The sequence below is a fragment of the Phocoena phocoena genome, chromosome 8, assembly GCF_963924675.1.
Source record: "Phocoena phocoena chromosome 8, mPhoPho1.1, whole genome shotgun sequence".
Taxonomy (NCBI): domain Eukaryota; kingdom Metazoa; phylum Chordata; class Mammalia; order Artiodactyla; family Phocoenidae; genus Phocoena; species Phocoena phocoena.
The window spans coordinates 99,980,068-99,992,596 of record NC_089226.1 but is presented as its reverse complement, the minus strand read 5'-3'; positions in this window follow the sequence as shown (position 1 = coordinate 99,992,596).

Below are 12,529 nucleotides of genomic sequence, written 5' to 3'. Positions count from 1 at the left end.
TCCAGGATTCCCAGGACGTGGGTGTTCCTGCGTGAGATCTATCCAGGCCTGTCCCTTGGGTAGAACAACGGGAGGCTGGCCTGGTCACCAGGTGGGTGATAGATTGGGAGCTGCGTCTTCCTACTCATTTTTGCACATTGTTAAAATTCAGTTTTGATGTTTCAGTCCCTACGCAGGGGATCTGAGGGCAACTAGCAAGTGACACATACTATACCATTTAGCTCAGCAATTCTACTTCTAGGGAACTATCCCAAAGATACAGTGGTGGGCTTCCCTGGTGGCGCAGCGGTTGAGAGTCCACCTGCCGATTCAGGGGACACGGGTTCTGCCCTGGTCCAGGAAGATCCCACATGCCACAGAGCGGCTGGGCCCGTGAGCCATGGCCGCTGAGCCTGTGCGTCCGGAGCCTGTGGTCCGCAATGGGAGAGGCCACAGCAGTGAGGGGCCCGCGAACTGCAAAAAAAAAAAAAAGACATATGTACAAGCCATTCACTGCAACATTGTAAAATGAAAAGATTAGAAACTTACCTGTAGTGACCATCCACGAGGGAGTGTTCAATAAGGCATAGGGCATCTGAACAACTAGAGAGAGGAGTGGAATGGGTGAGATCTTCAGGGTGTACTGTTTAGTTTTTAAAAAGGAGGGACCAAAAAAGTGCTTATAGTTTGTTATTTTTACATACACATATATGTCTATTTTCAATAAAACTAAAAAAACCCTGTAATTTATGGGGGAGGGGCAGGGACGGAAGTGAGATTTTTCTTGTTTTATAATTTGACTTTGCAACCATGTAAATGTGTTCCAGAATTTAAAAATACGTAAATAAACACATCTGTCGAGATTGAGAACTAAGGCAAATGAGCCTAATTCTATCAAGTTGGTGACCCAGCCGCACACAACAAAACATTACTTAAGTGGCTTTAAAATGCAGAATTTTGACCTACATTCAGAGTGGGATATCTTCTAAGAACAAAGACAAACACACAAACACATCCTCCCTCCAAAACCAAACCCAAAACGAAAAACCAAAGAAATCTGCAACTATATCCAGCACCTTCTTGTTGGTGATATTGCTAGTTATTTCGAGAGTATCTTATGTATGTTACAGGTTAAAGCAAGTAAGTAACTGATGCTAATGTTGTCATGAAGCATGACTTCCAGTGGAAGAGAGAAGAGATGTTTACGTATAAAACAAAAGCTTAAGTAAAACCTTGCGGTCTGAAAACTTGAATTGGAAGTATACGTTTGTACCAATTAATTATTTTCTTTTTTTTTTAAAGAAAATCTCTACTTTCTGGGTCTGACCACTGAAAAGCCGAGAAGCAATGGCAGCTTGATAACAGTGGCTATCCTGAGGCCTAGCCTGTGGCCTCTAAACACCATTTCCCACCAGAAGATACAGACATTCTTGAAGAGATGGTTGATTTCAGGGCTGGGCCAAGAAATGCACAAGGTAAGCCTGGGAATCTTGAAGGACCAGAAAGTTGAGGGCCTTCAAAGACCACCAGGAGCCGCGCAAAAGTTTAGGAATCCATATGAAGAGGCCAAAAGTGGGATAATTTTAACATCAAATCAAATTGATTGAAACAAATTAAATACATAAAAAGCCATGACTAGTGGCGCAGTGGATAAGACTCCGTGCTCCCAATGCAGGGGGCCTGGGTTCGATTCCTGGTCAGGGAACTGGAGCCCACATGCACGTCACAACTAAGGAGCCCACACGCCACAACTGAGGATCCTGCCTCCCACAACTAAGACCCTGTGCCACCAAATAAACAAATAATAAATATTAAAAAAAAAATAGCCCTGAGTTCCAAGTGGTAATATACAACACCTAATTTGTCACTGTGACAGATTGCCAATGCACCAACTCACTATTCTGAACACTGAAGGAGGGAAATAATCATCAATATGTATGCTATTTTTGTATGAAGCATATTTCATGTAACTACAAATAGTCGATGAAGGACTATTCATTTTAATCGAAGAATTCCAGTAATTAAATTCAGAAGAAATGGTAGAATCAGGAAACCACTGTTTTGTAACATCCTAATGAAAAAATGGATCTAGGCAAAGATCATCAATGGATGCTAAAACCATAAGATGAAAGGTCGAAGGGGAAGTTTATAATGGATGGATGAGTTTGGCAACATCAGGACCCACTGATCAATCTCAACGTCTATCAAAGTGGGGCAACGAGAAATTATGAGCCTCTTGATGTGATGCCATAAGAAATATATCGAATTACATATGAAATATTTGAATAAAAAGTTTTGAACTCAAGTCTAGATTTAACTACCAGTTTTCAGGGAAATACATAGATAAAGGAACAGAGAAGCAATGCTCTAAACCCAATACTTGGGAATTCTATAGGACAAACAACTCCACATCCTTCTGCTTTTTAAACAAATAAATGGCATAAAAATGGGGGGGAGAGACTGTTATTTATTAAAAGACAACAACCAAATGCAACATGTGTGTGCATTCTCTAGATCCTGATTTGATAAATAAACTGTTAAAAGGTATTTTTTTGAGAGGATCGGGGAAATTTTAATATGGACTGATTATTAGACGTTACTTTTGTTTGGAACAAAATAGCATTGTGGTTATATATATTTTGTGACACGGTAATCTCTTCCTTAAAATACTTCAGCAAAAATGAATAAATCGTAAAAAAAAATGTTAAAGTGAAGGTTTAGATAAAAAAAAAAAGATTTGTGTAGTTGCTATGGATTGAATTGTGTCCACCCCCAAATTCATAAGTTGAATCCCTAACTCCCAATGTGATGGAATTAGAAGGTAGGGCCTTTGGGAGGTACTTAGGTTGAGATGGGGTATTGAGGGTTCGGTCCTCGTGATGGGATTAGTGCCTTTATAAGAAGAACGTAAGGTAGATAGCTAGTGGGAAGCAGCCGCATAGCACAGGGAGATCATCTGGGTGCTTTGTGACCGCCTGGAGGGGTGGGATATGGAGGGTGGGGGGGGGGAGACGCAAGAGGGAAGAGATATGGGAACATATGTATATGTATAACTGATTCACTTTGTTATAAAGCAGAAAGTAACACACCATTGTAAAGCAATTATACTCCAATAAAGATGTAAAAAAAAAAAAAAAGAAGAGCTTCCTCTCTCTCTTTCTCTCTCTCATTCTTCCTCCCCCTCCCCTACCACATGTGAGGACACAGCAAGAAGAGAGCTGTCTGCTAGCCAAGAAGAGGATCCTCACCAGGAACCCAATTGGCTGGCACCTTGATCTGGACTTCTAGCCTCCAGTCTATGACAGCCTGGGCCGACTAAGACAGTAATGTAATTCTTCGTGCCGAGTGATGAAACACAGGGTTCATGATACTAGTCTTTTTAATTTTTGTTATGTTTGAAATCTTTTTGTAATAAGTTTAAAAAACTTCCATTTGGAAGTTTCTGTCTTTAGTGATACCCTGAGGGGCCCAAGAAAAGCAGACTTGGACGGGCTCCCACTGGCTGAGTGGTGGGAGTCCCACCTGCTCATTACTCCAGTTCTTCTTGTGTGATCTGACCATCACCAGCCCCCCACCCCACACTCTGGGTCATCCAGCTGGACACTTTGATGAGCCAGGTCAGGACCTGGAGGTAGAAGGAATGAAGACATTTTTAGAAAAAATGGACTGGTCATCTCCCTCCCTGGGGCGGGGGGTGCCATCTGCAGGTGAAGGATGGAGCTTAGGTAAGGAGGGAGACAAGGAGCGAGGCTGTGGGGATATTTGGAAGGGAAGGAAGGAGGGATTCACAACCAAGTAACCGAGAGGAAGACAGCTTGCTTAGGACCCAGGAAGGAAGAAGCACTGAGAAAAGAATGGTACCTACCAGAGGTCCAGATCCACCTGGGTCTTCCGGTAAAACTTGTTGGAGGTCACGATCTTCCTGCTGGAATTCCTGCTGTGGACATGGAGGTGATAGAGCCATACTCCCTGCTGGTGAGCCCCGGAAAGAGGGACAGCCACACCCAGGGGCCCTTTGATTACACTCTAGCTGTTGGCATCATCCCAAGCTGGACAGCAAAACGGAAGCTCATCCAAAGCATTTAAAATAATGTCTAATTTATCTAACCTTCCTGGCATGTCTTGTACCCAGAGTTCCTTTAGGAGAGGCAATTCATCAGCCTGACTTGGGTTTCTACTGAAATCTACAACCTTCTCATCCCACAGAACCTGAGTGGCAGAGTGTTCCAGTGGGCATGGCCCCTAAGGTCCTCCGGCTCACAGCAGCTGTGTGCCAACTGGTCTGCCACTCCCCATTCTGAGTCCAGCATTGCCGGACATCGTCAGGCAATCACGGCACCCTGACTACCAGATGTGGCCTCAGCATCCTTGGCAATGGGCACCTCTCAGCCACTTGTCCACTAATTGGCACTGACCTTCAGCCTGGAACAACTTCTCTGGAGCAAGTCTAGTCTCCCCAATCCCAGAGATGGGGAAACTGAAGCCAGGGGTGTATGACTTACCCAAAGGCTGCAGGCAAGTTAGTGAATCGTTGGGACCCAGGGCCTCTGGTTCTCAGGCTGGGAGAGCTCCGAGCAGGGAAAGGTCAGAGAAAACTCAGTTGCAATCCACTGCTGGGAAGTTCTCAGAAGTCTGCAGGTGCCAGAGAGGAAGTCCTCTCCCCTGCTTCCTCAAGTCTGGTTCCACTTCTATCACCAGACCTGCCATTGTAGCAGGAGGAAAGCAATGCTGGGAGCTGGCTCTGCTGGGTGCCAGGCAGAGTGGGGGCACCCCCAGCTGGAGTGGCACCGGCAGGCAATCGTACAAATAACGCCCAACTCACGCCCAGCTCAGCGGTCCTAGAGCTCCCGCTTCTTGTTCACACAACACAGACCCTTGTGAGATTGGATAATATTGAACTGCGTTCACAGTGAGGAACATTTTCTGCTCAGCCCTTTGGCAACTTAGATGCAATGTCTTACTCTTTCTTCAGGGAACACCTGGCTGAGCGAGGCTGGGCGTGCTCAGGCAAGCTTGGATTCAAGGGATTTGTTCCCTCTTTGATGCTCAGAAAGACCTTGGAGCTTCGAAGGCCTTGACAGGGGATGAAACCACTCCTGTTCTATGGGGACTTTGCTATATGGATCTGGTTGGAGAAAAAGGACAGATGCACAGGGCAAGGCTAGGCATCCCTGGGTACCAGCTGGCTGTGAGCTGAGTTCCAGCCCTCAGGCTTCAGGGTCAGGTGCTGGCTCTGGTCGCCGTGGCCACCTCTCAAGAAGGAATGGAGGAAACAGATTTTGCCCAGAGAGCAGTGTGGTCTGGGGACACCGTGATCACACAGGGGAAGGTTAGACAAGAGCGTTTACTTGCCTCTTGGCTCTCTCAGTGCCCTGGGGGTTCCACCAAGGAGGACGAGCAAACGGAGGGGGTCAGAGTCACTGCTGGCACCCCTGGCACCTGATGCCCCTGGTGATAACCGTCTCGTCTACACAGCCCCCGGGCCCAGAGCTGACTCAGCCCCACGACAGCTCTGGGGTTTCCCTTCTGGAGAGGCGGGAGAAGGCTCGCTGCTGGTAACTCACAAGTGAAGTGTGTGATGAGGTCATGGTTGGTGACCTGTGGTCTAGGTCCAACCGTGAAGGAAGATTGAAGGTGGAAAAGTAACCATTAATTAAGCTTGGTTACTTTGGGCCTTTGCAATGGCTATTTCCCCCATCTGGAATGTTCTTCTCCCAGCTCTTTCCATGGCTGGCTCCTTCTCAACATCTAGTGTCATTTCATATGCCCCCCCCACCCCCTCCCGCAGGGAGGCCTTCCCTGGCCACTCCATTCTCCATCAGGTGCACAGAGCCTGATCCATTTGAGGAGCCCATAGACACTGATTGCATTTCCCGTGTGCTTTATGTGGGCACCTGAGAGCTTGATAGTGACCCCCATTTGCAGATGAGGAAACTGAGGTTGAAGGCGGTTAAGCATCTCCCTGGGGCACACAGGGCCTGTGAGTGGTAGAGCCAAGATTTGAATCCAGGTCTGTCTGACTGCAAATTCCAGCCGCTCTTTAGTCCTGGGCTTGGGGGACCAGGAATTGATGCAGAGGAGACGAGAGTGTTGGGGATGGAGGGGGTAACTGGGAAAGGATCTCATCTATTGGGAAATATTCATTCTTTCAGTGAACGCTTCTTCACAGTGCTCTAAGCCAAATCCAGAAAATCCTTGCTGCGTAGGTGGAGCCTGGAGGGCAGGGACAGCGTGTGGACTGTGCCGAGAACACAGATGCTGGGCCCAGGGGGAAGGTAGCCTGAAGCCTAGGTCGTGGTCTTTTGCCACGAGCCAGTCCCCTTGGGAGCTTGTCCATCTGGAGGGCCAGCTTTTTCTGAATGGGCTAGCAGGGACCTTGTAGTTTAGGAAACAAAACTTCTGAAAAGAAATGTGACCAAGCTGTAACGGAGAAATGCTCCTGGCGTCCTGGGAAGCGGATGCCTAATGTTGCCTTGGGTGGAAAGTTAGGAAGGCTTCCTGGTGGAGGTGGCAACTGAGCTGTGTCTCGATGGATAAAGGGACTTTGCTGAGTGGGTGTGGGGAGGAGGGAATGCCCATCGAAGAGGGTGGCACTGGCATTGTACTGGACTCCAGGGGTTGTCAGTCACCTGGCAAGCTTAGCCCTAAGGGGTGCATTATATTAGTCTGGGCAATATGGGCAGTAACAAGCAATGCCCAATTTAAAAATAATAACTTTTTTCTCTTACTCTCTCTGTCCATCATAAGTTGTCTGGGGCTCTGATTGGAGACATCTTCTCTCAGGGATGCAGACTGATGAAGACGTCACCGTCTGCCATGTCACTGTTTGCTGTGGCAGGAGGAAGGGCGTGTGCCAGTTCATGTGCTGACTATCGTGAATGAGAAGTGTTGCCTGCCATATCAGTAAACAAAGGATGCTGCAGCCATCAAGCCATCACATTACAGCTGCCCCCAGTGGTGAGTCTTGAGGGAACTCAGGATGGAAATAGGTTGCCACCATCGAGCCCTCAGCTACTGCAGCCAGCCCCCAGTGGTGCACCTAGAGGGGACTCAGGAGGTGAAAAAACAGCATACCTGCCCTAGATAGCTAAGATGCAGATCAAAGGAATGATTTCAATGAGTCCAGACTCCTGCATCTTCCCGGACATCAAAAAGCACAAAATTCCTTAACTTGAGATGTTTGGTTTCCTTTCATTAACGGTAATCCTTTGATGTTCCAACTACCTGGCTTTTGTTGCAAAAACTTCTGTATATCCTGGCTCCTCCTGTACCTCTCCGGAGTGGTCCCTCTGAGCCATCTGAGAGGCTGCCTCCTGGGTTTGAAGTCCTCAGAAAGTCTGCCAAATAAAACAGAATTCTCAACTTTTAGGCTGTGCTTTTTTTTTTTTTTTTCAGTTGACACAAGCAAAGCATTTGCCAGGAGTGACCTGTGTCACTGCTACCTACATTTCACTGGTGTAAACAAGCCACATGGCCACACTGAATTTTGAGGGAGTATGGAAGTGTAATACAGCATGAGTTTAGGACAAAGACTTGAAAATCTGGAAATGGCACTAATAATGCACTAATAATACACAGAAAAGGAGAACAAAGAGCAGGTCCCAGGGTCGGGTGGGGGCTTGAATACCATTGTCGAGAGCATGGGATTTATCCTGTGGACGATGGGGATCTTTGAGTAGGTGGGTGAAATGTTAGACTACAGAGAATGGAGGAGAAAAAAGGAAAGAGAGACTAAAACATCAGAGGGATACAAGAGATGAAAGACGTTAAGAGGAAGGAAGTACATTAAAAAAAAACCCAGAAGCTGTAGAAATGGGGCAGGGAGAGCATTTGGACACTGAGTGAAGGTCATGGCTGCTAGCTTCCAACCCTCCATTTTGGTGGGAAGAAGGAGCATAGACAGATACTTTGGAGGGTTGTTTGTGCTGGAGAGTCAAGGCTTTGGTGGGGGCATAAGGAACCACCTCAAGACTCTTTAGTTTTTCATGAAAACAAAGGACTAGACTTACTCTATGGTGAACTTTCAGAGTAGAACAAGGACAAAGGTTAAATGGGAAGAAGGCAGATTTAACTTTAATTTGATAACAACTTCCGTCTTTAAGTTACCATTGTTATTCCAACGGTTTGCCAAGCACCTTGCAGAGATAGGGGTGTGTGTGTGATGTTTGGAAATGTTCATTTCCTTCCTGTTCTCACAGGGCAGGAAAGAAGGAATGGAAAGGTAATACTCTAGGCCAGGAGGAGGGTGGTCGTTAAAAGCAGAACATAGCACTTAAGAATGCAGTGCTGGGCTTCCCCGGGGGCGCAGCGGTTGAGAGTCCGCCTGCCGATGCAGGGGACGCGGGTTCGTGCCCCGGTCCGGGAAGATCCCACGTGCCGCGGAGCAGCTGGGCCCGTGAGCCGTGGCCGCTGAGCCTGCGCGTCCGGAGCCTGTGCTCCGCAATGGGAGAGGCCACAACAGTGAGAGGCCCGCGTACCGAAAAAAAAAAAAAAAAAAAGAATGCAGTGCTGCAGCCCGATGGCCTGGGTTTAAACCCCAGCTTGGCCATCTACTAGCTGTGTGACCTTGACAAGTTACTTACTCTGTCTGTGCCTTACTTTCCCCATATTTAAATAGGGGATAATAACAGAACCAAATGAGTTAATATGTGTAGGGTGCTTCGATTCATGGTAAGTGCTATATGAGTTTTATATAAAGTTGTTGACTGAAGAAAAAAAGCATGATGTGAGAGTTGTGAGTTAAGTTTTATTGGGGGCAAAGTGAGGGCTACAGCCTGGGAGACAGCCTCTCAGAGAGCTCTGAGGAATTTTGCCGAAGACGCGTGTGGGGGGAGGAGGTAGCATATACGTGATTTTGGCGAAGGGGGTACGTGCCGTCAAGCACACATTTTGGCAGAGACTCGCTGCCTGTCACGAGGAGCAGGTGTCTCCGTGAATGGTTTTAGTGCTTTTCTAGACATGGGAAGATGCAAGAAATAGGGCTCGTACGATCTTTTCCCGAAAGTATTTATCTGAAGGCTTGTTCTGTCAATTTTCCCAGAGCACAGAGGGCCTCATTCCCGAGCTCCACCCTGAACTCCTTTCAGGGTGTGTTGAAGGTCAACGTCTTCAGTGGCTAGTGACGCCATCCTTGTAGTGCCAGATGGCGAGTGACAATTTTTAGTTGGCAAAGGTAAGCATGTATTTTGGACTCAAATTCGTACCTGTTATACCTGCTTTATGTGGGGAGTTCGTCCGGGATTTAGCAGCTGCCTCAGTGTCATGTAATGACTTGAGGGAACATCTGGTTCCAGCTCTGGCTTTGCAGGTGAGGAATCAAGGCCTAGAGAGCAGAAGGAACTTGGCCAAAGTCACTCTAGGCCAAGGAATTTAGTGACAAAACAGGGACTGGAGCTCAGGCAAGTTGGAGTCGTGAGTCAGCCTCTTGCCGGCTGTGGGATCGCTGTGCGGGGCTGTCCAGCTATGGGATGAATGGGCTGCTTTGTGGGCCTCCAGGCCTGAGTGGGAGCCAGCGGAGGCTGTCTAACCTCCAGCTGGTCTGGAGGCTGCTTGGAGGAAAGGCCGTTTTTTCCTTCTGACATCTAGCTGGCCTGAGGGGTTGGGGAGCTTTGTCTGACCTCCTGGAGCCTTATCACAGCTGATGCCAAGGTCAATGGGGATGAAAGTGGGGGGCAGCTGTGGTGTGACACCAAAGGGGACCCAAACTAGAGATGGAGCCTGGCCTGTCTTGACTAAGCGCTTTATCAACAATCACACCAGTTCCTGCATCTTGCTCTTAAAAACCTTGTGCGTGTGTGTGTGTGTTGGGATGGGGTGGGGTGGGCAGGGATTTAAATGCCATGGTGAGATGCTCTCCACTGGGGTGAAATGCACCACTGCTCCAGCTGGTGGCTCACCCTGGTTCATCAGAAATGGTTTCCTCGAAACAGAAACAGATTCACAGTCTTCGAAAACAAATTTACGGTTACCAAAGAGGAAAGGTGGTGGTGGGGGGAGGATAAATAGAGAGTTTGGGATTAACATATACACACTACTATATATAAAATAGATAATCAACAAGGACCTACTGTATAGCACAGGGAACTACACTCAATATTCTGTAATAACCTCTACAGGAAAAGAATCTAAAAAAGAATGGGTACATGTATATGTATAACTGAATCACTTTGCTGTACATCTGAAACTAACACAATATTGTAACTCAACTATACTCCAATATAAAATAAAAATTCAATTTAAGAAAAAGAAAAGGCTTCCCTGGTGGCGCAGTGGTTAAGAATCCGCCTGCCAATGCAGGGGACACGGGTTCAAGCCCTGGTCCAGGAAGATCCCACATGCTGCGGAGCAACTAACCCCGTGTGCCACAACTACTGAGCCTGCGCTCTGGAGCCCACGAGCCACAACTACTGAGCCCACGTGCCACAACTACTGAAGCCCGCGCGCCCTAGAGCCTGTGCTCTACAAGAGAAGCCACCGCAATGAGAAGCCCACGCACTGCAACGAAGAGTAGCCCCCGCTCACTGCAACTAGAGAAAGCCTGCGCGCAGCAACGAAGACCAAAAGCAGCCAAAACTAAATAAAATTAATTAATTAATTAGAAAAATAAAAAAGTAAAGATTTCCTCTAGAGACCAGAAGGGGCTCTTTCCCCTCGAGGGATTCCTGATGTGATGCTGGAGAGGGCAGAGTGGGTGCAGAACACCTTGACGTTATCTGAGATTGCATTCTCCCCAGCTTTGGTGTGCTTTTGCTTCTAGTGGCCCCTTTGACTGCTCTTTGGGAGGCTGACCTAAGATGGTCCCTTCTTCAGGCAACCCACTGAGACCCCAGCTCATACAGGTTCCCCTCCCAAGTGTTCCTAGAGCATCTTGAAGCTGTCCCTACCGTGTGGCTTTGCCCTTGCTTGATTTTCTGAAACCCACACTGGACCACGTGTTTCAGAGGGCAGGAATCTCACCTGACTCACTTGTAAGTCCATGTAAGTAGATCTTGTCTCTATCCACCAGACTCCAATTGTCAAAACAAGGCTAACACACAGGTTAGTTATTAGGTTATGGGTATTAGGTTACAGGTTCAACTGCTGTAATCAAAGTCTAAATAACACTGTCTTAAATATAATTTCATTTCTCCTTCATGTAATAATAGTACAGGTCGCTCCACAGTGATGGGGACCCGGTTCTTTCCTGTTGCTTTGCCATCTTCAACATGTGATGTTCACCTCTGGTCTAATATGGCTGCTCCGGCTCCTGTCATTACATCTGCATTCCAGCTAGCAGGACAGAGAAGGGGAAGCAGGATGTGCCCCTTTCCTTAAACGGCACAACCAGAGGTTATAAAATTACTTCCACTCATTTGTCATTGGCTACAATGAAGTCACAGTGGCACTTTTAGGTGAAAGAGAGGCTAGTAAATGGACTTTTTAGCTGGGTGGCCCTAGACTAGGGGTTTAATTACCAAATGAAGAAGGAGACAATTAGGAGTGCCTGTTATACCCTCCCGTTTCAGTGAAGATAAGCTGAGTTACACTATGAAGACATAAAACCCCCAAATCTCAATGGCTCAACATAACTAAGGTTTATTTCTCACTCACATCTCGGGTGGGTGGGCAGGGAACCCTGCTCATCGCAGTCTCTTGGGGAGGAAAGCAGATGGAGGCTCCCTCTGGATGCAGGGGAAGTGAGTGTGTGGCATATTGGACTCTGGTTCTTAAAGGCTTCCACTTGGAAGTGACGTATCACCTCTACTCACATTCCATTGGCCAAAGTAAATTCCATGGTCATGGTAAAGCTGGGGGTGGTGGGTACATGGAAGGGCAGGGGCAGTGTGATCAGAATATTTATGATAAGTAACAATGGCCACCACCCTTCATTCTTGTGCCTATATTTTGTTCTTCTTTGCTTCTCCCCACCCTGCTCCTCAGCCTCTTTTGGTCTGTAGATACGGATTTGGATGAGATTATATGAGAGGACATATACTAGGCTGTTAATTAGTGGGGAAACCAAGCCAAGAAAGAAAGAAAAAAAAAAGTCCAAAAACTATAAGAAAGCATGTTTGTAATCACAATTCTGCATTTATACAAGATTAGGTGTATGTGTGGTTTATGCATAAATTTAATAAAATAATAAAGGAAAGAAAAATTTAAAATATAATTTCATTTATCAAACCCAACAAAATAATAATAATAAAACTGTACCAGAGTAACCACATAGTAGTATCAGGTTTAAGTTTGGATGCACGTTACAAAAAACCTAAAAGAACCATAACTTTAACAAGATAAAACTTGATTTTTTTTTTTCTCCCACTTAAACAAATCTGGAGGTGGGCCATCCAGAACTTGACTGGTTTCCACCTCCAAGGTCACTTCATGGTCCAACACAACTGCAGGGGTTCCAGCCATCGCATCTGAAATCCAGACAGCTGTTTAAGAAGAAGGCGGGGAAGTCAAAGAGACTCATCTCCCAGCTGAATCAGCTCCTTTAAAGCAGCCTTCCAAGAAACCCCTCTTATACATCTGCTAATATCACAAAGTCACTAGTCATGACTAACAGCAA